Source organism: Leptosomus discolor, chromosome 3 (assembly GCF_034619465.1).
Source record: "Leptosomus discolor isolate bLepDis1 chromosome 3, bLepDis1.hap2, whole genome shotgun sequence".
Taxonomy (NCBI): domain Eukaryota; kingdom Metazoa; phylum Chordata; class Aves; order Leptosomiformes; family Leptosomidae; genus Leptosomus; species Leptosomus discolor.
In genome coordinates this window covers 53,571,371-53,596,845 of record NC_141393.1, presented here as the reverse complement: position 1 = coordinate 53,596,845, position 25,475 = coordinate 53,571,371, and positions in this window count along the sequence as shown.

The window sequence follows — 25,475 nt, the reverse complement described above, 5'->3', positions numbered from 1 at the left end:
CTTTCCCTACACCACACAGCAGATGTGAAGTCAGGAGCTTGAACGCAGCTTTAAACCATTGCTGTAGATGCATCAGCTTTACTGTTTTCCCTCAAGTCTCTACCTCATCATGTCTCATACAGCCACCGATCAAAGCCAAGAAAAGAACAAACAGCACAGACAGTCTGGAAACGTTGAATATTCCTCCCCTTTCTGCATGACCGCCATGGGCTTGTCTTCCAGGTTTTCATAGCTCTCCCTGGGCTCAACTGTTCGTTTCATTGCTCCATGCTTGGCCTCTCCTCCGTCTTCCCCATGACTCCTCGCAGTCGGAGGTCGCTGGAGCTGGAGCTGCTGAGCCTCCCCAAGACCCCGTCCCTCATTCCCAACACATGAGTCATTTCCCCTCGTCAAACCTCACCTTTCAACTTCCATTTTTCATTTGCTTATGATTTTCTATCTCCGCAGGGTTTTTTGCTCTACACCATTCAATTGCAGCCCTGTTGATCCAGGCAGGAGTGCTGCTACTGTTTTCAGCAGGAAATGGAGGGGTGTGGAGGCACCACATAAATACACAGGGATGAATCTTCCCTCCGTGCAACATAGTGCTAGCCCCTGTGGAGATGGACTGATTTGTTTCAGCTGAAAATCTAAGCCATGTTGCTGTGGTCACTTCGGGCTTCTTTTCTCTCAAGAAAATATCACTATTGGAAGACCAAAAGTTGATTGGAAATGGAAGCAAATCCGTGTGAAAAAAAAACAATTACATTTTCTCTCATTTCACATGCTTTGAAACCGGCACCTTTTCTTTTTTTCTTTTTCAGAAATACTTTTTTTTTAAATTATTGTTATTTTTGGAAACCATCAGAAATATGGCTTTTGGTAAGAAAATGCAGTGCCTGGCCAATAAAAGAAATGTTATTGGGATTCCAAAGAGCATTCTGAAAAATCATCTGTAATTTCATTTTAAAAATGAAAAAATAATTAGTGCTAATATAGCTTCAGAAAATTTCATTTTAAAAGAGCTTAAAAAAAAAAAAGCTTCTTGCCTGTGAAATACCATAAACATTTAGCTCATCACAAAACCACACACACTGTGATTCAGGGATTTTGCCTTCCTCAGCCCCTGGCAACCATCAGCAAAGGGACTTCTGAACGCCAGAGTTCATTTGGGCCTCCTGACTCAATGGTCTCTGATGGATACATCCCCTATGGCTCTGTCTCATTTATAGCATTGACTCTTATGTGGTGTCTTCATTAAAGCAGTCCTTATTCTTCTTTCACTGCGTCAGGTACAAATGCAAAAGTCCTTTGTGGAAGCAGTGGACGTTCAACCAAAGGCAGCAAAAACATGGCCAGCCCTGGAATTTTAACATATATATAATAAGCCATACCTATGATCAGAGCATAGATCATCCAACAGCCACTATTTCTCCTTCCAATTGTCACTCCTGCTTTCAGCGTCCTCCTCCTGGGCTCTTCTTCCTTTGCACCCTCAGGTCACTAATGCTCAACAATGGTCAGTGCTGTCTCCCCAAGTCCACCCGAGCACTCTCCCTTGTTCACCAAGGGGATGATCTTGCCCAAACGAGATTCCTCCTCCTGGACTTGCTTCCAAAGATCCCAGCCTCCACCCAGACCTCTCCAGCCAGGCGTTTCTTCCAAGCAGCCACAGGACAGAGACACCTCCAGGATCCCATGCAGCCACCCCAGGAGATAAGAGGATCCTTCTTAGTTTATGCCATCTCCTGACAGCAAGCTCAGACCCCTCAGATGCTGTCCAGGGCCATGTGCACAGTCTAGGAATTACAGCACATGCAGTAGAGTTTCATATGGCCACCAGCTCAAGCCCTCAACCAAAAAAACAGGTTATACTGGGGGCTTGCCTGTGGCTTTCTCCTCCTGTTTATTATGCCAACTCTCCCCAAACAGTCTCCCAGCACCTTCCCTAATGCAAAGCCATTTGGTGTGCTCAACGTGCCTGGACTGTCCCTCACTATCACCAGTTTGAAGGATGCAGACAGGAGAGTGAACAATGAGCTCTGCCAGGGAGAGGGGATTGCCCTCCCATGGATGTTCCCCTCCATCCCTGCTGACCATGGGCCTGTGAAAAGGGGGCACCAGTGAACAAGGGACAGACAGGATTTGGGAGGGTGCTCCATCCCCTGCACTCACCCCAAGGGAGCCCAGTGGCACAAGAACATCTTCCCCGTCCCTGGCTCAGCAAGCTGGAGATGAATTACTGAAGACAGCTGAGACAGGAGGCAAATGGCATCACGCTGAAGCCGAACGAGGCTTGTGACTGTGCACTGTGGGATCCTAAATATTTGGAGAGCAAAGGTCAGGAGAACAGGACACTCCTCAGCGATGATTTTCTTCCCACCCCCACAGCAGGGACATGGGACTGCTATGCCTGGAATGACCCTGGGCATTAGCCAGAGCCAGTGCCTTGACGGGTCACTCTCGTGTTCAGTGATATCCGCAGGCAGGTCCTTGTTCTCCTCCAGGTTTGGCTGCCACAGGGGCCCGGCATCATGCCCTCCCTGCAGCTGGTCAGTATTTACGATGGACCTGATGTGGTGCAGCCTGAAGCCAAGAGAAAAGTGCCTGCTGGCCATGCCACATCCTCTGTGGAGCACGGTAGGAGCTGCCATGGAGTGGCTAATCCTCCTTACCACGTCCTGCCCTCCTGTGCCTGCTGGCCAGGCCCTCAGCTGTTGCCAAAATAAATACTCAGCAGGCATGGCAACACTGACATTTGCTTTCCACAAACAGGCACTGAGAGAAGGAGGCAGCCACGTTATTTTTTGCAGGCTGGTGACGAGGCAGGAGACAACCTGCTCAATGTGGGGCATTAGGGATAGCATCTGCCCCCATGATTTTGTGGCCTTCCCCAGTGTGCCCTGACTGACCCCCTCCACATGGACCACTTTCCCTGCTGAGCCCACTGCTGCATTCCAAGACTTGGCAATGCTCCTGGGTGTCTCTGCAGGGTGAAACATCCCTTGCTGTGTTTTGCTGTCCCCATGCCAGGACCGGGTGTCCCCAAGGCAGCAGCCCCACAAGTGGGAAGTTTGAGTAGGGCAGAGCAGCAGTAGGTATGGCCTCATTAGGCAGGGAGCAGGCAGCCAGCGTGCAGCCCATCCCTCTCACAGAAAGAGCATCCCTCCACCAAGGGGGTCTCAGCTCTGCCCAATGCCGGTGATGGCAGTGGCCCCCATGCTTGGGTGATGGCTATCACTGGAGTGTAGGCAAAGGGAGCAAGCTGGGATTCCACGTGCTGGATCCTTTTATACTGAGGGAGGTTAAAAAGGCATCTGAAAGGAGGTTAGAGGGGTGAAGAAGTTGAGCCAAGGGCCCCGCCAGAGGACAGGAAAGGTCAGTCCATGAGATCAACACAGGAAGTCCCTTTCTGCAGATTTGCTGCTCAGTTGTCCCACAGGTAAGCAAGATCAGCTGGGAGGAGGAGAGGCAGCCCTGTCACTGGTTATATGTACAGACCTCACCCCGACGAGCTGCCACTCTGGCTCCTTCCCTCCCTCAGAGGCCATAGGAGATGTGCACATAGGTGATCCCAGGGCTGCCCACACCCCAGCCCACCTGCAGGAAAGGGGGTCTGTTGGACCTCCGATGGAGAAGGGGGTGTCGGGACACTTCACAGGGGTCAGGGAGAGGTTTCGATGAGGAGACCCACCCCTTGGTGCCTGCTGACGCTGCAGCCTTTCTTACCTGTCCCAATTCTTTATTCTCACGCTATCTTGAGATTTGGGAATCAGGTAAGATCAGCTGACAGAGCGTCGACATCCCTGGGATTTCCCCCAGATGGATGGCTGGGGACAGAGGGGAGTGCCTGAGAATGTGGTGCCAGTCGATTTTATTCTGGGAGAGATGCCAAAGCTGAGTACAGCTGCTGAAACAGGGGGTTTCCTCACGAGCAGGCTGCTGTCCTGCTGCCCCTGCCCTCAGCTGAACGCTGCGAGGAAAGCAGGGAGAGATTGCACATCCCTCTCCTGCACCCCAAACCCTACCTACACGGGGGAGAGGCATCAGCCCCCCTGACACAACTGTGATCCCAGACTTTCAGGGCTGGGGCTGCATGAACATTGCAGTCGCACTTATTAATTACCTGGATAATCCAGCTCAGTGTGAAATGAAGGGGTTTGTTTTTCTGGTTATTGCCCCAGCCAAGTTAAGGCACCTGGAAACAACTCCCACATTTTCGAGATGAACTGCATATAAAAGGACAAACTGAAGCAGCAAAAGGTCAGACTGTTAAATTGCATGTCTTATCATTAATACAGTGCATTACAAAAATGGTCAGGAATCACAAGGCTGAACATGGAAACTAAAGCGCAGAGCAGCAAAGTGTCATCCCCCAAGAGCAGACAGCATCTCTGCAGCCCCATTGCCAGGACCACCCTGATCTCCCCCTTGGCAGAAAGGCTGGGCAACACTCTTGCTGAGCCAGCCCTGGGTCCAGTCCCTTGGACAGCAGCAGGCAAAACATATTCGGGGGTATTGGGGGCACGCAGCCCTCAGGGCCTGTGATAGTGGCACAGGTGAATTCCTTGAAGCTGCTGGATGCTTCTTGCAGCTGCAGAACAAATTCAATAACAATACTATGAGCAATGCCTTTTTAATAGGCACGAGGTGAAAAGAACCCAGCAAGTCAATATTTGTGGATGAAAATAAAATAAGCTGAGCTGTTAGCACAGAGGAATGCAAGGGAGGCCGGGAGGTGGCTGGGGTAATTATTATTTCATCTACCAGATAGCCGTGGTCCTGCCTGTCACCTCCTTTCCCCCCTGTCCGTGCTGCCTGTGCCAGAGGGAGGGCAGGGGAGAGGTGGAGATGGGGCAGAAAAGAGCAAATGTTTTGGCTGCGGCAGTGTCAGGCGTGTGGCTGGGGCTGGCTCAGCGCTCTGTCTGCAGGAGGGTGAGCACTGCCATAGTCCAAGTATTTAATGTCAGTGGCTGGAATGTGCTTAACACAACATTTTACAAGGGAACATTAGTCAAGCATCTGCACTGACAGAGAGGGTCAGCAATAAGGAGCCGGTGCATGGGAGCTGCTGGGAGATGGCTCTTGTTTCAGGCAAAGGAGGGCAAGGCTTGCAGAGATGGTGCTAAGGCAAGCTGAGTGGGGACAAAATGGGCCAGGCAGCCCTGCTTTTTATCTACCTGTCCTGCCAAGCATCACACATGGATGACAGTGCCACACCAACAGTGAGGTCCTGCTTTCCGCGCTCCACCAGCTATTGCATGTGCTGCCTGAGAGCCTTCCTCCAAACACCCTACAAGGTGGGATTTGGGGAAATCTCTCCAAAAGCCACACCCTGCCACATACCCTTGTTTGCAGGAGTAATGGTGTTTGGCTGTCCATGGGTATTAGGTAGAGGTGGGAGCTTTTTGGTAACACAGCTCAAGCTTTGCTTTCCTGCAGCAGGGTCTCTCGAGACAGCCACTTCCACCTGAGGCCACAGAAAGGAGCATCCATCCCTAAACAGCAGGATGGAGATGTGTCATAGCCTGGAAATCTCCCAGAAATCGGGTCAGTGAAACATTAGTCAGCTTTGCCTGCGACCTGAAAATGGCACCGCCCTCCATCTATTCCTAGAGCTATTCCTGTTCACTAGCCTTCTTGGCCCCTAGGCTTAAAAAAATCCCCCAGTGTCATGACTCTTTAATAAGATGTCATCTTCAGCCATGACAAACACGAGTGTTCAGTAAGTAATAGCCCTGCCATGTAATGTCATGTCTCTCCCATCTGTTGTAGCAATGGCTGTGCCTTGCTCACCTGCCACCCTCTCCCGGCTGCTCCTGCCGGCAGCAGCCAAGCCAAGCCTACACTTCCACGGCTGTGGCAGCAGCTCGGCCTTGGTTTTGGGGCAAGCAAGGCAGCCAGCCCTTCTGCGGGGGAGGAAATGTGCTGAGACACAGGTGGTGGTGCGCAATCCAGTGCAGGAGAGTGGGAGCAGAGCCCTTTCGCACCCGGCTGTCCCAGGAGCTGCAGAGGGGCTTCCTCATCTTCTTCCCTTTTTTCTCCTTATTCTTGCCTCGTTTCTCTTTTTATTTATCTTTCTCTTTTTCTTAGTATCTTTCTCCTTCTGTCCCTCTTTTCCCTTCCCTTCCCTCTCCTCTCCTTTCCCTTCCCCTAGTTCTCTATTTCCTTTCCTTTCCTCACTGCCATGGTCCCACATACCTGTGCTTGGTGCCTGCAGGCCTGTTTGAGCCCAGTCTCTGCTTTTGCTGCAAATCCATTTCCAAAATGCTCTCCAAGCATTGCCTAAGGGACAGAATAAGGCTGAAAGAATTTGAGAAAGCTCACCTCCCTTTCCCCCCCATCCTCTCCCACTAGAGAGCAGTAACCCCTTTGTGCCTCAGTTTACCCATCTGCAAATCTGGATTAATGACTCTGAGCAAAGTGGGGTGGGTTTTTCATAGTGGCTGTGGGCACTTAACTCTACTCCCCTCCTCTGAGCCATGAAGAGGAGACACCGCTACAGAGCAGCTGTTGCTCATCACTGCTTAAGTAGCTCCTGTTTCCCTTCTCCCCACTGCACACCCATTACCACCTCTTGCTGCAGCCCCTTGCAGGGGCTGGAGAGTCAGAAGCATCAGGCTGGAGTTGCAGAGCAGGAGTTAATTGTTGGTAGTAATTTAAAAAAAATTTAAAATAGTATGGATTAGTCAAAGCTGTTTCATACTTGATTTCAAGTGTGTAATGTCCCCGATCTGAAATGAAGGCAGAGACAGACACTGCCTTTACAAGATGCCTTTTTTGCCCCCTCCCTTTCCTGTGGAACTTGGGTTACACTGAGTGAGTAAAGGATAGCAGGACGTGGCAGTGCTGTCTGCCATGAAAACTAATAGGGCCATGCCTGCTTTCATCAGGAGTGTAATCAGAGCCACGGATAATGTTTTAAAAGGCACAGCAGTTTCAAGTGCAAGCAGGGATTTATTAGTGAAAATGAAACCATGCTTGAGCCTTTGCTCGTCTTATTTTAAGAGTCTGAAGGAGAAAGGGGAGGGCTGCTGGCTGGGCAGCCAGGAACGCGAGGCGGCCAAAGCTCTGACACCGTGCAGCAGTGACGAGCAGTGGTGACGAGGGCTCCCAACACTGCTGGGTTGCCCTTCTTGTTCCGCCACAGATTGTCTGCACAACCTTGGTCATGTCACTTAACCTTACTGTGCTTCAGCTCTTAGCTTGCACAGGAGGACAAAAATCACTCCCCTACAGCTCTATAGAGAGATTATACTTCTGTATAAATAAGGATCATGCTCCAGGGACACTTCCAGCCTCTGCGGTCACTTTGGGGCCCCAGCAGGACCCAAGGGGGTGTCCAAAGCGTCCCACAGGATCCTACAGTTTCAGAGAGCAGCTCTGGGACCTTCTCACCCTTTGGCACTGCCATGAGACAGCACAGCCATGCTTGGTAGGTGGGGACAGGAGGAGAAAGGGAAGAAATGTCTCAGCAGGTATTCATAGCAAGCAAACAGATGCCCAGAATCCCAGGCTCTCTAGTTCTGCTACAGACCCAAAGACCATACCATATTTAAGGTCCCTGGTTTCTGCTGTCTTGAAACAGAGGCAGAGCAGTGGCCCAGTGCCGCTGCTCGAAGGCTGAATTCCCAGTTTTGGCTGGCTCCTGGTGCTACTCAATAGAATCAAATAGCTTCTCTGTACTGATGGACTCAGAATGTCTCACTGATCCTCAACTAGGCTGAAGGAGGCAGTGAACACAGTCAGATCCTTTGGGTTCGGGATAGACTTCAGTATGACCTAAAAGTGCATTTGAAGGCTGAATTTGGTGCCAGGAGGAGAGGAGGCCGTGCTCCTGAGAACATGACACATGTTCGGGATCTGTTTCTCCATCCCAAGGACAGTGGGGCTGGTCATCAGGTGTGAGCTGTGCAGAAAAGATAGTCCAGCATCTATTTAGCTCTTTTTGAAAGAGGGGAAAACCTGCAAAGTGAGCAGTTCTGTTTGGAAAAATCCCTTTGGAGAGGCTTTCTTGGCCTCAGATGCCCTTGCCATCTGCACACGTAAGAAACCCTTCATAAGGTTCTCATTTCCTCTCTACCTTTTTTATATAGCCCATAATAAGATCCCTAATTTTAATGGACTGTACGGATCTCACTAGCAGGGAATGGTGCCAGCAGCGAGGCTTTTAACCTCTGTTTCAACAGGATCAACAATGGAGCTTTTGGTCCCTTGCTCGACTCCACTGCAAGTGCTGGTAGGATTTCTGCAGCCACCTCCACCAAAGCCCTCCCTACATGCTAGGAGGTGCTCAGGCATAGGCATCCCATGTAACGTTTGTGGGAACTCACCCCTCTCCCTCAAATGCTTATGAAACAGTACAAGAAAAATTAGCAGTACTTTGCCAAATTGGAAGACGTAGAGGGAGCCAGGCTTGTTCAACTGGAGGAGAAGGCTAACAGGTGGTTATAGAGAAAACAGAGCAACAGTCTTCCTGGAGGTGCATGGGAGGCAATAGACACAAGGCACAGCAAGGGAAATTCGCCTAGATATTAGGAAAATAACTCCTAGTGGACTAGTGACAAGAAAGTTAGAAAAGCACGTGGAAGGGTGACTTGCCTGGGCAGATTCTCTAGAGAAAAAAAAAGAGCTAAAGCTATGACACTGGAGGAGTGCAAGTGGTCTCAGCAGGGCACCACACCAGATCTGGGTCTGTGTTAAAACCCAGTTAACGGTTTGGGTGAGAGGCAGGGGAGAGCATAACCTGGCCTGAAAGGTGTTACAGTGTCCCTTGCTTTGGGCGCAGCTCGACTTGGATGTCAGCAGCCTGACTGGGATCACAGCTGGGGAAGGCAGTGCACGGGAGCTGATGGAGCCATTACCAGATGGGAGAAGGCAGAGCCAGGCAGTGAGGATGCACAGAGCACGTGTCAGAAGATCTGGGCTGGTTCCTGACAGCTCCTTTCTCCCAGAGCTCCTGGACAGGAGACAAAACGTGATTTCTTGCTCCTTCCACTCAAAGGAGGCTGTGGAAGTCTGATTTATGCTGAACACTCTGGAAAAGAAAAAAGCTTGGCTGTGGAACCAAGTTCAGCTCCCAGCCAGGAAAACCTTGTATGGGGTCCACAAGTTTTAACAATGCAAATCAAATCTGGGTCCAAACAGAGCCCTGTTTCATGACTTCTGCCTCTCCCTTACTCATTGCACAGGGCCAGTCTACCTCCTCCCTGAACAAATCCTCACATCCATCCTCAGTGGCAGGGACAGGCTGAGCTGTTGTAGACAATTTTTTCTTTTCTTTTCTTTTCTTTTCTTTTCTTTTCTTTTCTTTTCTTTTCTTTTCTTTTCTTTTCTTTTCTTTTCTTTTCTTTTATTTTATTTTATTTTCCTTTCTTTTCTTTTCCTTTCTTTTCTTTTCCTTTCTTTTTTCTTTTCTTTTCCTTTCTTTTCTTTTCTTTTCTTCTCTTTTCTTTTCTTTTCCTTTCTTTTCTCTTTTCCTTTCTTTTTCCTTTTCTCTTTTCTTTTCTCTTTTCCTTTCTTTTTTCTTTTATTTTCTTTTTTCTTTTCTCTTTTCTTTTTTCTTTTCCTTTCTTTTTTCTTTTCTCTTTTCTTTTCTTTTTCTTTTCCTTTCTTTTTTCTTTTCCTTTCTTTTCTTCTCCTCTTTTCTCTTTTCCAAGGTGCAGCCAAACATGTCACAGCTCCATCTTTCACTGAGATGATTCCCAGCTGCCAAAATGTGCTGGAAGATGTCCACCCACTTGTGAGCCTGTCACCAAAAGCCATGGCTGTGCATGGCCTCATACTATGTGACCCCAGCAGTGCAGAGGACTGCTCAGAGCACTGGGGAGAAGGAGCTACTTGGCTCAGTCATCGGCAATGAAGGTGGGCAGGTAATCTTTTTCATCTGTGCCTTTGTTTCCCCAGGTGGATGCAGCAGACCAAAGGCCACTGTATGTCCTTTTTTCCCAGACCCACCATCTCCTGTATGACCCTGGCAATGGGTTGTGGAAGCAATCTTTGGATGCTGTTCAGGGTGTCTCCAGTCATGGCAACAGCAAATTCTCACCCCATCCTTATACAAACCGATTCAACAGCAGAGCTGATACACAATGGAGAGGTGAGACTTCCCATCCATGCCTGCTCACACTGGGAGAGTCCCAGGGGCTCTAGAGGCCCAGAACCTGCTCTCTAAGCTGGGACCATCTCTGAAGATTGTGTCCAACAATCTGGCTTACAAGGCAGGTACAACAGGTCCTGAATAGGTCCGTGATGAACCTGGACATCCACCCGAGATGTACAGTGACAGAAGGAGAGGCAATGAACACAAGTTGCAGAAGGGAAAGCTTTGATTAGATACTAGGGGAAAAATTCACCCTGAGGATGTTAAACACAGAGGACCAGAGCGGTAGGGAAATCTCCATCCTTGGAGACATTCAAAACTTGGCTAGACAAAGCCCTGGGCAACCTGATCTAAATTGGCTGTACTTTGAGGTCTGTTGGACCAGGGACATTCAGAGGTTCATTTCAACATAAATTATCCTGTGACCTACATCCACAGCACTACCCAAGATGCTCTTGCATCATCTAGATTTCACTAAGCCCATCTGGGCTTCTGCTTCTTAATCAGCATGATTCTAATTCTTCCTTATGATTTAATCTCTTAATTCATTTGCCATAATCCTGTAGTATGTGGCTGGAGGAAAAGGAAACAACACAGCAAAGCAAACAGAAATGCAGCCAGTACCCCTGAGAATAGTATATTACTCCTCTTCTTTCCTTCTTGCCTTCCTGCCGTTCTGCTTCCCTGAAAATTTGTGGGATTTCATCCAAAGATCCAGTATCTCTTCTCCAGCAGTGGCTGGAGATGGACGCTTAGTAAGAAAATATCAGAAACAGTGAGCACAGAGTGATCCTCGCCCCACTGCACCCTGCCAACCTCTGGCAGCTGAAGCTTCAAGGACATCTGAAGCTAAAGGCCACATCCAAACTCGAACGCTTAGTACTTACCATCTGAGAAGCTGCCAGTGGAGTGACAGCCACAGCAGAGAGTTTTACAGGGTGACCTGGGGAAAAGTATTTCCTCTTCTTCATGCGAAACAGGCTGCCTGTTCGTTTCACCAGGCACCTCCCTGTGCCCTCTCCATCTGGTCCCAGCCCCAGCTCTCGGGGTGGAAACTGTGAAGGGACCAGCATCACTTGTAGATCTGCTTATGGCTGAGAGCATTGCCTCTGACCCACAGATGCAGAGCCTGAGCATTTCATCCCTATTCTCCCTTTCCTCTTCTTTCTTAGGCCCCTGATCCCACAGTGATCTTGTGAATTCATTAGTAAAATCTGTCTCAGGGGTAAAACATAAGCCCCCTTCCCTTGACAGGCAGCATTGGGATGATCTCAGCAGCGCTGTGACTCAGCCCCAGCCACTGTTCGCCCAGAGAAGCGCCATGTGCGTCCAGGTTGAAAAGCCCTTTTTAGACAATTCATCCACTGAGCCAGAACAGGAACGTTTTACACTTTGCTATTCTGTTGTGCTGCCAAGGGAGACCTCCACATATGCACACACACATCTGCACACCTGCACACACACACGCCTGCACACGAGTGTACACACAGAGCAGACCCAGTGGTAGCAACAACTGGAGTGAGCAACCTGCTGCTGTTTCAAAACACTGCACCTCATGCTGGCAAGGGTGCTTCCTTGTGGGTACTGTGCACCCTCACCCTGGTTCAGAGTGCTGGTAGGCAGGAGGTGAGCGCTGGGCAGGTATGGTGCTCCCAGGCAACACCAGGCAGCAGGTCCTGCCAGCTCGCACAATCATGGGGGTGGAATGGTGAGGGATGTTCTAGCCAAGGACAAGGCACAACCCCACGTGCGTACCCACAGATCAGTCGCAGGCATGTGTGCCACTAAGGCAAGGGCAGCTTTACACCAGACCTTTTCTCCTTCTCAGACCTCCTCACTTTCGACAGCATCCGCACCTCTGCATCCTCCTGCACAGTAACAAGGTGTTGATGCTGCCTTGGCAAAGGTCATCTGAAACATCTGAGGAGCTGGATGTGTGTCCATACACTTCTTCAGAGGTGTCAGTGAGCTGAAATGCACCGTTATGGAGGAAAATATACTACACGCATACTCACCACCAGTGCCCGCTAATGAAGCACATGGTGGTAGGACTCCCCCTCCATGGTGTCTCTGGGTACTCAAAGTTCACGCAGGAGGCATCAGCTTGCATAAAGCAAGAAGATGCCTCTCCTGCCCCCACACTGACACAAGGGGCTGACTTAAAAACGGTGTTGGTGGAGTTTGGAAAAGAAGAAGAAATATGTATTTCCCCAATAATCTGAAAACTTCAATAAATGTTTTCCCTCAGTAGGACATAGCTGAGGAATCTGGGGACCGTTGCTGGAGCCAGCCACTCTGAGAGGAGAAAGTGAAAAATCATTCCAAGTGCAACAACCGCCAGGACAATAAAGGGATCTGAAGGGGTTCAAGGGTAGGAGGGTTTCTTCGTCCCTTTGGTGTTGTCTCTTTATTAATATTTACATGTCAGAACCAGCAAAGCACACCTCCAGACCATGCATGGGATCTTTTTCTCCTTACTTGGGCAACAGAATGTATAGGCAGGACAATTGTGCAAACAGAGATGCATGCCAAGCCTACCACACTGAAGAAAAGAAATAAAAATATCAGTTATTTAAAACATGTGTATTAACAGAAGAGTTCACCTCTCCCTTGCCTCTGTGCTCTGCTGACATCACAGAGGCAGATGAAAGGTCTTGCTGGAGAATCAGGCTGGCCCCAGACCCCAGGGGATGGAGGGGCTTTGCTCTGCTGGCCCCTGGCCTCCCTCAGCCACCTGCTGGCACCCACACCGTCACCCATGCTGTCACATGCAGCCCTGTGCCCCGACAAGGTCCTGGGCAGTGGGACACAGATGCAGGAGGAGCTGATTGAAACTCCCACTCCATCCCTGCCAGGGAGAAGTACGGTTTTGATTTAAATTAGGGGGGCAAGGCAAGGTGGGTACAGTGTCATGATACCTGATGTGAGAACGCTTCTCCCATGGCTGAGCCTCATCTGCACATGATTTGCAGCATCTCCTGGGTATGGTGACAGATGACAGCCACAAACGGACAGGATCCAGACAAATCAAATTCATGCCAGCAAGGCTGTAGCTCTTTTCACCTTCCCATGTCCCTCTCCCCACCCTCCCTCCCTGCCTCCCCTTTTCAAATGCATTCAAAATATTTCAGCCCAAATGTTCCCAATTTGGGGCTGAAGAGCATTCCCAGCATTTATGCTTTGTAAGGGGGATGGAGGGACATAGAACAGCAAAGGACTGGTGCCACCCAGCCCCTTCCCACAGCTCAGATTTGCACCAGGAGGCCAAACCTTGAAGAGAAGTGCCTGGTCCTGCCTGGGGACTCTCCATTACCCTCCATTCCCCAAGCAATTACAGCGATGTGGTCTGCATGCTTCAGCACATGGCAAGGAGGGCAACACAGGTCCCTTGGGGAGATAACGGAAGCCAGAAGGTCTTATCAGCTTCTTGGAGGGCAGAATCAAGCCCTTCAAAGGAAAGCCTTTGAGGGAGCAAAGAGGATCTTCCCTCAAGTGTCAGGCACATTTCAGCAGTTTATAAATACTGATGTCCCCCCACCACGCTTGGCCTGACAGCACCAGCTGCGTCCTCAGGTCCTGACAGAGCTGATCACCTGAGCTTGGCTTGGCCAGGGGAAGGCAGGGTCAGGCTTCAGGTGTGTGTGTGTTTCCAGAGGCAACTTCAGCTGCGGTTCCTTGCTTCAGCCTTTCCAGGTTTAAGTTATGGTTTTTTCCCCATACAGACCAAAGACGGGGTTAAAGAAAGCTCACCTTTCTGGGAGCAGGACAAGGCAGTCATTTGGCTGGAAAGGGAGCAGGATCCAGCCCCTTTCTCTCCCCCTTCTACCCCATTCCTCTCCCCCACCCTGTTTCTCTCCTGCACATCCCGCTGCTGAGAGCGCTGTCCTGCTGCAGAGCCTCCCCAGGTGCTGATGATGACCTGTGAACCGTAATGACAGGGGAGGGGACAACGGAGTCAGACCCCAGGCTAATCCCAGCCACAACAGGGGCTTTCCAGTGCATCCATACTGGGGACCCAACACACAGAGGGGGGGTCACTAGCCTCATACTCCTCTGTCCAGAGAAGGGTCTCTCTCCGGGTCTCCACCCCCCACGGCTCCACCACCCAACCCTTTCCCAGCTAATGCTCTGCTGAGCGAGTTCCCCTGGGGACACAAGAGAGGATGCAGCCCCCAGACCTCCTCACCCACCACGGCCAGGCTAACCTTGTTCCTCTGTTGTGGCATGCTCAAACCTTCCAAGACCTGCAGAGGATGGGAAAGGGGCTGGGGTGTCCCAGGGTGGCTGGTGAGCCCCCACAAATTGAGGAGTGAATTAGATCTGGTTTCATCTTTGTCAGGAACAGAAGGATTTTAGCATCACAACATCTTCTGCTGTCTGGGCTTACCGCTAATAAAAGGGTCTGTGTTTAGAAAGAGAGTAAATAGAAAGCTCCTCAGGCTCTTTGGCAAGCGGATTGGGAAGAGCAGGGAAGCACAGGCATTTTGCTGAGCAGCCCCAATACCTCTGCCCTCTCCTTGGGGCCCCTGGGAAGGAGGTGGGTTTGCTGATGGTTGTAATCCACATCCAGGCTGCAATTGCTGCGCTTTGCTACAAAGGGAGCTGAGCCCCCTGACCTGTTCAGCCATGCCTGCTCCAGCCACCTGTCAAGGGCAAGAGGGAAGGAACTAAACCCAAATGAGTTCTCCGGGTCCTACTGCGAGGCACTTAAGGCTGGTGCCACTGGTTTTACAATGGGATCCCAGGTCTGTATTTCACTTGGATCAATCTCCTGTTTAAAGTTGAGGGGGAACTGCTCCAAAAGGTATGGGACATTTTGGGAGTTGCTGGTTCAGTTCCTCCTGTCCTGGGACCAAAAGCAGTATCCCGAGATGGAGATTTGAGGCTCTGCAAAGACAGTCAAATCCCCCCTGGCAATCACGTTTGATCCCCCGGGGTGAATTTTGGAGTGGGTTCAGAAGAGACCCCCAAAACTGCACAGGGACTGGTAGTGTGGCTGAGCTCCCGGGAGAGCAGCCGGAGGGGAGTGGGTTTGCCAGCGATGCCTCCCCGAAGGACACCGGCCAGCCCGGCCCGCGTCTGTTCCTGCCTCTGCCCCCGGGTTCCTCCTAACGAGGTTTCCAGCTCGGCTGAACCCCCGCGTTGCTTTCAGGACCGCAGCCGTCCGGGGCTGAACAGGGCTGGGGAGGGGGGCGGGAAATCGCCGTCCGCATCCTCTGATTTCTCCTCCCCAGTCTTATCGAGGGTTCGGGTTATATCAAACAAGCACGAAAGCGGGGTGAAATTGGGGAGGTGGCGTAAAAAATATTGTCGCTAATTCATGGAAAGACGGGGCGCGGGGGGGGTAAAATCCTGTGCCAATGCTCCCTTTGAAAGGGGACGGCTCGGGGTTGCTTTCGGAGGTGGTCCCCGCGCCCTGTGCAGGAGTCTGTGATGGAAAGTCTGCAAAAGCCATTAGGACTTTTGTGCTGGGGCACTAGAAAAGCAACGCAGACGCCACTCACTTTTCTAAATAAACATTAGTCTTAAAAAGTTTGCACTGCTGACCCCTGCAGCTCTGATTACTTGTAATTCTCTGAACCATATTTTAAGGCTTCAAACTATTTTTTTAATTTTTTTAAAAAATTTTTTGCGGGGAGGGGTGCAGATTTTTTTCGTTCCTCCCAGCAGCCGTGCCACACATGTGCCGCCAGTACTCATGTGCTCCGGGGGCGGTGGGCCGGGGCGGTGGGGATCCCTGCCCACCCCCCCCAGGCAGGTCCTTATTCCTCAGCCCCTCTGCATGTTCAGCTCCCTCCACGTTCACCCGGAGAAGCTTTTTCTTCCTTTCTTCTTTTTTTGGTGTGGTCGGGACCACATTCGCGATTCCGGTGCAGAGAGGCTGTTCCCCTCTTAAGGCTTGCCGGGAGGGTAAGAGGCGTCCAGGCTGCCGCCCCATCCCCACCAGGCTGTGCCCCCAAACAGCCCCGGCTCCCATCCCTAAATCCCCCACAGAGCCACATCTTCGCGGCGCGGCGGAGGCAGCTGCACAGAGGTATCATCAGTATAATTGGAAGGGTCACATGTTAAACCCTCGCTGTTGTTCGCGGTAATGTAGCTGTGTCCCTCGGTTGCACATTTACCGATTTCTCTCAAACCAGCCATTGTCACAAGGTTCATTCCAGGAGGAGTGATCCAATGGGTTGCCACGGCAACTATAATGACATTAAAGTAGAGGCGGCAGCCACTGCCTCCCCCCCCCCCACTCCCGGGCACAGCCCTCTCTCCCTCCGCGCCTCTCCCTCCTTAAAAACCAGCAGCAGCCCAGCAAAACCCCTCACCTTCCCCTTCGGGGCAGTCCGGGAAATAACACCAGTAACCAGATGGAAACAAATTGGTGATAGAGGGGGTAGGTTATTTAAACCTTCCCGGGGAAAGCGGCCGAAGGAAAAACAACCGAAAAGCGGCGGAGGCAGCGCGGAGCCGCCGCTCGCTCCCGCGGAAGGTGAAAATGTCCAAATTCTAGGCAGTTTCCATCCGCGCGGGGGCCGGAGCGCACTCCCGCCCGCGGGAAAGGGGTGCAGGCAGCCGGGATATGGGAGAGGGAAGGAGACAATGTCGATCCCTGCCCCGGGAGCTCGCCGGGAGCAGGGAAAATGGTACAAACCTGTGAGTTATAAAGCACCCGCCGAGGCACCTGCAGTTGGGTGGTGAGACTCTCTTCCTCGGCCCGGCGCTGGAAATCCGCTTTTCGCCACTTGGTTTTCGGGAAAACGTTCGTTTCCGATTGATGTTCCGTTATTATTTATCATCGGCGCTACGCTGCTTTCCCGCATTTTTATTCTTCCCCTCGAAACTTGGGGCGAGAAAAGATGTTTTAAAAAGGACTCGTGTTTCCTATTATCACAAGACACCCTTCCCTCTAGATTAATATTTCCCATCTGTTCTGTCCCAGGCACGTGAAAAAGCGCGACCAAGGAATACTGTGCAAAAGCAAAAAGAAAATTCTGGGAATATCGACAACAATATCAACTTAATCTGGCGGGGGTATCCAATATGTATATTTTCGGTATAGGAGAATGTGCTGCCTGTCTTTCGTCGCCGGCAGCCGATAGCAGCTCCTGAAATCGGGCTCTCCAGGATTTCAACGACGCTTTCCCGAATATCTTTCCCGATTTCTGAGCGGGGCCGGGAAATGAGTCGTTTCTATCAGTTTCTCGCTATTTTTTTTTTTCCACGGGAGCCTGTGGGCAGGAGTTTACCGGGCAGGGACGGAAAGGAAAGACCAGAGAGCTCCGCTCAGAGCCGTGGTTTCATTTCCTCCACCAAAACGTGCCCGACACCTGTCTGTGTTTGGAGTAAATCCCCGCTCCGGGCAGAACCCGGAGCGTGCCCACGGCTGGCAGAGAAAAAAAAAAAAAAAAAAAAAAAAAAAGAAATAAAAAAAAAGCGGGGGGGAGTCCGGCTCAGCCCGAACCAGAGCCGCCCGCAGCCGGTTCACGCGCGGATTGCGGCGGTGCAGCGGCTTTCTCCAGCCGGCCCCGACGGCGGAGCTGGCGGCACCGGCTCCGGCACCAGCACCCGCACCGGGCCGTCCGCGCCGAGCATCCGCCAAGCGCCCGGGGAAGGGGCCGAGGCGCGCTGCGACAGGGACGGCGGGGCTCGGCGCTCGGGGGTGCAGGGCCTTGGGGCACCGCTGGGCCCCGGCGGCCCCAGCACCCTCCGGAGCTGAGGCGGGCAGGAGCGGCCAGGGTGGGGCAAAAGACCGGCCGGAGCCGCAGAAGAGACGGAGAGGCGGCCGCGGGTGGATTGGGGGGATGCAGGACAAGACCCCGGGTGTAGGAAGCCGTACAGCCGGGTGGGAGTGGAGCCGTGCAAGGGGCACCCCGGCTCAGGGCTTGGGGGGGGGGGGGGGTGGGGGGGGTGGTCCCGGCCCCCAGCCACAGCTTCAACTCCTTGGGGCAGTGCGCAGGGAGTGCAGGACCCTCCGCGGTGCGGCGGGAGGGGAGCCCCGGGGCGAAGGGAGACTGCCGGGGACGCAGCCGGGGCTTGGTTCGCCGCAGCTCCCGGGAGGCCAGAAATGCCCTTTTCGACGATTTCCTGAGCTCGCGAGCCGTCACAAACGTCCCTCTGAAGTGATTCTCTTGTCAGGGGCTTGCTGAAAGAGATCCACAGAGTAGGAGCATAGCCAAGAGGAGATGGGAGCGTTGTGGGGCAGGAAAGAAAATGAAATTAAAACCGAACTAAAAAGAAGAGGGAAAGAGAGAGAGAAATATGGGAAAATGAAATTATCTTCCTTGTAAAACGTGTCTGGCTTCTCCGGAACAACGGCAGAAGGGAGGCCTTTCCACCAGGGTGGATAAATTTACTCGTGTCCCACATGACCGAGGATGGGGGACCCGAGGCAGCGGGGGGGGGGGGGGGGGGGAGTGAAGAGAAAGGTCATGGGACTGGGATTTCTGTTGTAAGTCACAGAGGAGACGTGGATTTCAGTGCCGGGATCGGCGTTAGGTGGCAGCGGCCTCGGGTTTTACAAGAGAAGAAATTAAATAGGAAAAAGAAAAAAAAAAGAAAAAAGGGGGGGAAAAAGTGAGAGGAAGACTAAAGAGCATTTCAGAAATAACCCCAGTAAAAATCTCGAGGGGCTAGCAGAAGGAAGGCGCGTTTTGCGGGACGCAGATCCAGGAGAGCGTCGCTGGGAGACCCTGCTCGCCTAGGGAAGGGGCTGCCCCCCACATCCCTCCCGGGCCGGCGGTGGGTGCTCAGTGCTACACCCCGCTCCGGTTCAGAGGGTGCCCTCCCGCTCGACGCCGGCTCTCGGCTGATCCCTGCCCGCTCCTTTTGCTGCCTCTATTTTACGGCTACGTCTCTCTCCCGGGAAGAGGGGATCCCAGGAGCGCTGCAGGCAGGACGGGGGGGCCAGCACTGCCCCGCCAACCGCTTCACATCTCCCTCCTCTCGCCCCCATGCACCCTCCCGAGACCTGCCGCGGAAGGGGGGCAGCTGCAGTCCGAGGCGAGGGGGGAGCCGCCTGGCTGGACCCTGGTATTTTTTAACCCCATCCCCAAACGGGGGAAATTTTTCCTTCTCTACTTACTTTGTCTAAATTTAAAGAGACAGCGGCGGCCCCGCCGGGGGTCCAGCCCGTCGCGGCTGAGCTGCGGCCGGGGTGCCCCTTGCACGGCTCCACTCCCACCCGGCTGTACGGCTTCCTACACCCGGGGTCTTGTCCTGCATCCCCCCCATCTCCCTCTGCCCAGGGCTGATTCAGAGGGGGACACACACAACCCCAGGTAATTTCGTCCGGGGAGAGGGGAATTCCCACGGATTTTGCCGGGAGTTCGACTGGAATTAAAAGCGATCGTGTGCCCCGCAGACAGCTTTCACTGCTGAGGAGTGATTTGAGGGGGGGGGTGGGGGGGTGGGTTCATTCAGGTTGCACGGACTTTCTGAGGACTGTCCGCTCGCCTCCGTCGACGGGGAAAAGTGGAGCATCTGGTAATTTTTGCGAGAGTAAAAGGAATCGCCAGTTTTGGTTTAACCCGTTTCAAAATCCCAGTACTAACGAAAGAGAAATGTAATTTACTTAAAAGGCGAGTTAAACCGGGGAAATCGAAATCTTATCGAAACGGACACGGACGGCCCCGAAAAACGTTTCTCTGCCACCTTGCGACATGGAGCCAGACCCTCGACACCCAGAAAGGATCTGGGGGTGGGAGAAATACTAACGAATCTGTAACTAGAAAGATCCCAATGCACCAACACGAAGCTTCCTCTGTATTAACCAAGACACAAACTCATTACACCCCGTTGGGCTCCCGCTCGACCTCTCAACGGGGAGATTATCTCCCTTGCAGGTTTTCGTTCGGGTTTACGAGGCATGCTTTGGCACAGAGGGAGATGAATGATTACAGTGCACTCCACATCCGTATATCTAATTTGTCCGGATCCCAGGGGGAAGGATGCAGGCAGCCAAGGCGGTTGGGAAGAGAGGCATCCCGCCTGCCCGCGGCTGGGAAAGGCAGCCGGGCTCCGGGCTGTGGGCTCCGGGCTGCTAGGCGGGCGAGAGCATCCCGGGACCGTCCATCCGAGGAGATCGTTACCATTCGAACGACGAGGAAGGGTTGGAAACGCGCGATCAAACCCTGCCGCAAGTGTTTTTTCTCCCGTCCCGGATCGCAGAGTCACCTGTTGCTGCCACGGTGCCAAGTTATATCTTATTTAATAAAATAGTAAAACGCGAACTGGTCCCGCACGGGTGCCGGGCCCCCTCCGAGCCCGGGGGGAGCGGGGACGCGCACACTCTCGCCGCTGTAACCCCGCCTGGGCCGGGGGCGCCGCCTCCCTCACGGACACACACACCCCCACCCCCTGGTAGACTCACCGACAAGCCGGTGAGAAGGGAGGTGTACGGGGATGTGCTCCCGGGGCCGCCCTGCTGCCAGGCTGGGGTGCTGGGCTCCGGGAAACGCTCCCTGAGCCGCCCCGCAGCCCAGCAGGCACAGGCAGGCGAACCGCTGAGCCTGGGGGGGGGGGTCCGGCCGGTGTCTCTGCTGGTTCATAGGAAAGGAGACACACACACGCATACCCTGCTGCGGCAGGGAGAGATATTCCCCGAGGTGGACAGAGCAGGGAGAGAAAGAGGGAGGAAAAAAGAAAGATGGAAAGAGGGAGAAAGGGAAAAACAGCAAGAGAGAGAAAGGAAAAGAGGAAAAGAGGAAAAAGGGGAGTAAGAGATAAAAAGCATCTGTCTACTTTAGCTGGTCTTGCTCTAGCAGGGGAGTTGGACTAGGTGATCTTTCGAGGTCCCTTCCAACCCCTAACATTCTGTGATTCTGTAAGAGAGGAAAAGGAAAAGAGAAAGAGAAAGAGAGATAAAATAGATAGGTGAAGTGAGGGGAAGATTAAATATAAAAAGAAAGAGAAAAGAGAGGAAAAACAAAACATAGAGATAGAGGGGAGGGAAGGAAAAAAAAAAAGAGAGATAAAAAGAAAGAGGAAAAGAGGGAGAAAGGGGAAAAGAAATCGGTAAATAGAAGAGCGAAAGAGAAAAACAAGAAAGAGAAAGAAAGAGAACGAGACAAAAAGAGATGACGAGAAAGAAAAGGCATGGGAGAGAAGGAGGAAAGGAAAGAGGAGCTGTGGCCCGGGAGGCAAAGGCAGAATGCGGAACCCCGGCCCCTCTCCTCGCCCGGCAGACACGGCAGGGCCAGTGCAGGGCCCTGACCTACCGCGAACATCTCGAGGAGGATTTCAGAAGCACCAACTTAATTTCCAAGGCAGTTTTCCTGCAGCTGAATCTGCTGTGACAGCTCCTCCCGCCCTCCCCAGATCGGAAAATGGGAAATTTTATTATTTTTTTTTTTTAAACCTCGCTTCTCTACTTTCTGTGCTGACAAAGAAAAGAAACGAAAGGAAGAAGGGGAGGGAAAGAAGATGCTGGAGGGCAGCTATTTTCTGAAGTTACGAAACAGGAAAATGTTTTCAGGTCGGGCACCAGGGCACAGAGAAACTGGACGTTATTATTAAATCCTAAATACACCGTGAAAACGGGAGTTTCTGCGCAGGCACAAGGAAGGGCCAGGGCAGTCCCGGAGGAAGGGCCGAGCTATTGGAAAAGATGCTCTTGATGTCTAAAGGTGGTTTCTATAATCCAGGTTGATTTATTTTTGTTCGTGACTGCGAGGAACTAGAAAGAGAAAACCAAAAAGCTACCGGAGAAAGGAATAGGATCTTGACCTTTCCTAATTCTCCAAATCGGCAGTAATGAAAAGCAGAAGGTGCCAGGGGAGGAGGCAGGAGGCGAGGGCCGAGCGGACGGTGCAGCGGGGCCGGCCGATCTGGGGTCCCGCAGCCGGCGGGTCGGAGCCCGGCCGGGGAGGCAAGGGCCATTCGCTGCCTTCCCCAGCCCCGCTCTGTTTAGCATGGGATTAGTTAAGAGAAAGCAGAGAAAGAAATTATCCACACGCACCCCCGCTGCGGTCCTGACGGGGATACTCCAGGACAGGATCATTTTATCCCGCCCCGATAAAGCCGAGGAGAAACCCCCGTTTTCCGCCTCGCCCGAACTGAGCACACAGGGGAAAGCGCCGCGGAGTAAACACGCAGGAGAACATCGCTGGTTTGTTACAACGCCTTCATCTGCCATATAGAAAGGAGAGGAGTGGGGGCACAATTAAAAAAAAAAAAAAAAAAAAAAAAAAAGGCTAAGCAAAACAACAAAAAAAAAACAAACAGTAAAACCACCCAGCTCCACAGATGCCTGACCAAAGTCAAAGCAAGGCGGGGAAACCCGTATCCCTCCGGTCCCATTCGGAAACAGCCGCCGAGCCGAGCCCCGGCGCGAAAGGGAAAAGGGAAATAACCCCAAACCTGAAGCAAAGGATCGGGCCTGGCGGCAGGAACGATGTCGCCGCTGGCCCTGCTTTGCCGGGGTTTAACACTGACAAAATACTAACACTGACAAAATACTAACACTGACAAAACACTGCCCCAAAAACAACCTCGAGAACCGGCCGGATTCGCCTACGGACGAGAGGGAAGGGAAATGCCGGGTCGCCTTTTTGGACAGGGCTCCCAAGCAGCAACTGCGACAGCTAATTATTTTCCTTTCAGTGCTCGGTTATTGCTGGTGTCCTTCCCGCTTCCCCCCCTCCCTCCCCCCCCCCCCCCCCCAATAAATAAATAAACCCCTCCTTTAGGCAGCCGAGGCGTGAAAAATGATCCTCGCTGAACGCTTAAAAATAATGTCCCGTGAAGATCGGGGCTGCGGAGCCAGCCAGCCCCGTAATTAGGAGCCATTATCCGTCCTGCCTCGCCGAGGCAAGATTTCGCGTTAACCAGCCGAGACCGGCCAGGGGTTCCCGACCCCAGAGAAGCCCCCCTGGGCCCTTCCCCGCCGCTTCTCGCCCTGACGGCTGGCGGGGGAGCAGATTCCCGGGGAGGTGTCCACCGATTCGCCCCCCGCCGGCTCCCCAAGCGACGAGGATATTTGCAGGCGGCGTGAGTTTGACCGGGACACGGAAAGAGCTCAGGTGCTTGAGGGTAATTTAGGGCACGGGAAAAATCTAAAGTTAGAGCATCTTCTGGGGATCCATATCCCGAAAAAAAAAAAAAAAAAAAAAAAAAAAAAAAAAGAAGCCCAACGGCGCCGGCGCTCGCAGCCCCCCGTAAGGCCCAGGAGAGCCGGGCTCAGCCCGGCGGCAGCTCCAGCAGCGGGCGGCTCTGCCGGCCTTTCCTGCGGGGGGTACGGCGGCTCCCGCTTAAGGGGGAAAAATCCCTTCCGCTCCCAAGTCAGCTCAGCTTCAATCCCGGTCGGCGACCGCGGCTTAAAAACCCGCAAGAACTCCGCAAGGCACAAGAAAGGAAACGGAGCCGTGGAAAGGTGTCCCGGTCCCAGAACCCCCGAGCCCCCACCCCTGAGAGTGTGGGGGAAGGGGTCTCTCCGGGGAAACACCGCTCCCCTGCAGAGAAGACCCCCCCTCCATCCCTCCAAACCCTGAGACCACCAACTTGGAGAACCCCCTGCACCCAGAGGGGGCTGCAGGAGTGAAACGCACTCGTTCATCCCCGCGGGCACCGGCTGCTATTTCTTATCCGCTCCTGGCACCCTTGGGTCATTTTCCTCCCGCACTTAGCACACAAACAACCCCCAAAAAAATTTAAAATCGCTACTTTATATTAAAATAACTCGCCCCCCCCGCCCCCCCCCCCCCTTCCAGACACACAACCGCCACGCAGCCTCGCTGCACATCGCTTTCTTCCTTCGGATCCCGTCTCCTCAAAGCAGGCTCGGTTATTAAAGGAGGCTGAACAAAGATAGCCCCGAGAGCAGCTATCAGCGCATTTTAACTTCATCAAAGACTTCGGGGAGAGGGAGAGGAGGGGTCTGGCACCTTCTAGTAATGAGCTTGTCAGGAACACCCCTGCCAGAGCAATTGAACAATTTGCACGCAAGCAAAAGAAAAGGAGCAGGGAGGGAGGGAGGAAGGGGAAATGCTACAAAAGCCCCTTCAATTTCCAACCATGTGCTTGGCAATCTGGAAAATAGATTCATTGGCCTCCTCTTTTCTCCCATGTCGAGTCTTGTAGCCCCTTTTGTAGGAGCTGGACATGAAAGGGAGACAACCAAGTGCCGGACACGAAGATCGCTTTTCAAAAGCAAATGTGTGTGAAGGCGAGATGTGAGACCGCTCGCTGCGGGGAGGCGGCACGTTCAGGAACAACATCAACAAACTGCGCGGAGGTTCGAGGTGGCACAGACAGGGGCAGAGGAGGGGGAATAAAAAAAGAAGCCGGGGCAAGAAAGGCCGACCCCCCTCCCGCTTCCCCCGGCGCTCACCGCCCGGCTCCTGCCTGCGCCCCAGTGGGCCCCGCACAAAGCCCCGCTCGCCCGGGGACCGGCTCCGTCCCCCGCTCTCTGCCTCGTACGTCCCAGCTTTTTTTTTTTTCTCCTTCTCCTTCAGCTGGCTGCACGGGCAGAAAGGCCTCGATTCTTTAGATCAGGGTCCCTGCCAACAAACAAACCAAAGAGCCACGTTTGGTCCCTGAAATAAATCGGGGGGGGGAAGTTTGGAGGAGAAGAGAGCGCTTAAAGATGTTTATTTACTTTGTAAGTTGTTGCAAAATTTAGGCGGAGATCAAGTTTCATTCGGTCATTCAAACGCTGCAGGCCCAAGGGGAACGTATGTGTGTGTGGGGGGAAACCCTCCAACTTATTTTCTCTTGTGTCAACTTTTCCAAACAAAATTAAAAGAGGCGGAGGGGGGAGAGAAGAGAGAACCTTTCTCCCTTCCCATGGAAACAGGCAGGTTTTTTTTTTGGTTGGTTGGTTGGTTGGGTTTTTTTTGGGGGGGCGCACCAAAAAGTAAACAAAGAAACAAAAAATTACATTAAAAAAAAAAAATCCATGGGTCCTTTCCCTTTCTTCCCCGTGGACCTAAAGCGGGGACACTTCCCCCCCTCCCCGCGCCCGGCCGGGGAAGGGGCCGGGGGAGGCACTGCCGGTGTGGCAGCCCACAGCGGTGGGAAGGGGGGCGGCGCGGAGCGGCCCCGCGCAGGCTGCGCGCCCGGCCGCGGAGGCGAAGACTCAGCCCTGCTGGCTCCGGGCGGCGAAATTCCGCGGCCGGGCGAGTGTCGCCAGCCCGAGGGTGGAGCCACTCTCTTCTCCGAGGCCCGAGTGGGGCTTTCGGATCCAAGCATGACAAAGGACATCGCAAAGAACGATTGGGATTTTTTTTTTTTAACCAGGTCACAAACATTTATTAATTTACACCAACGGTGGACAAAATTCTGTTGCCTTTTCCACATCAAATTATTCACAGATTCTCTCAATAAAATAGATATGACGGATGCACAACCAGTGAGGAGTTAACTGGACTCCGCTCATTAGCTCCCGAATAATCTATGTACAAAT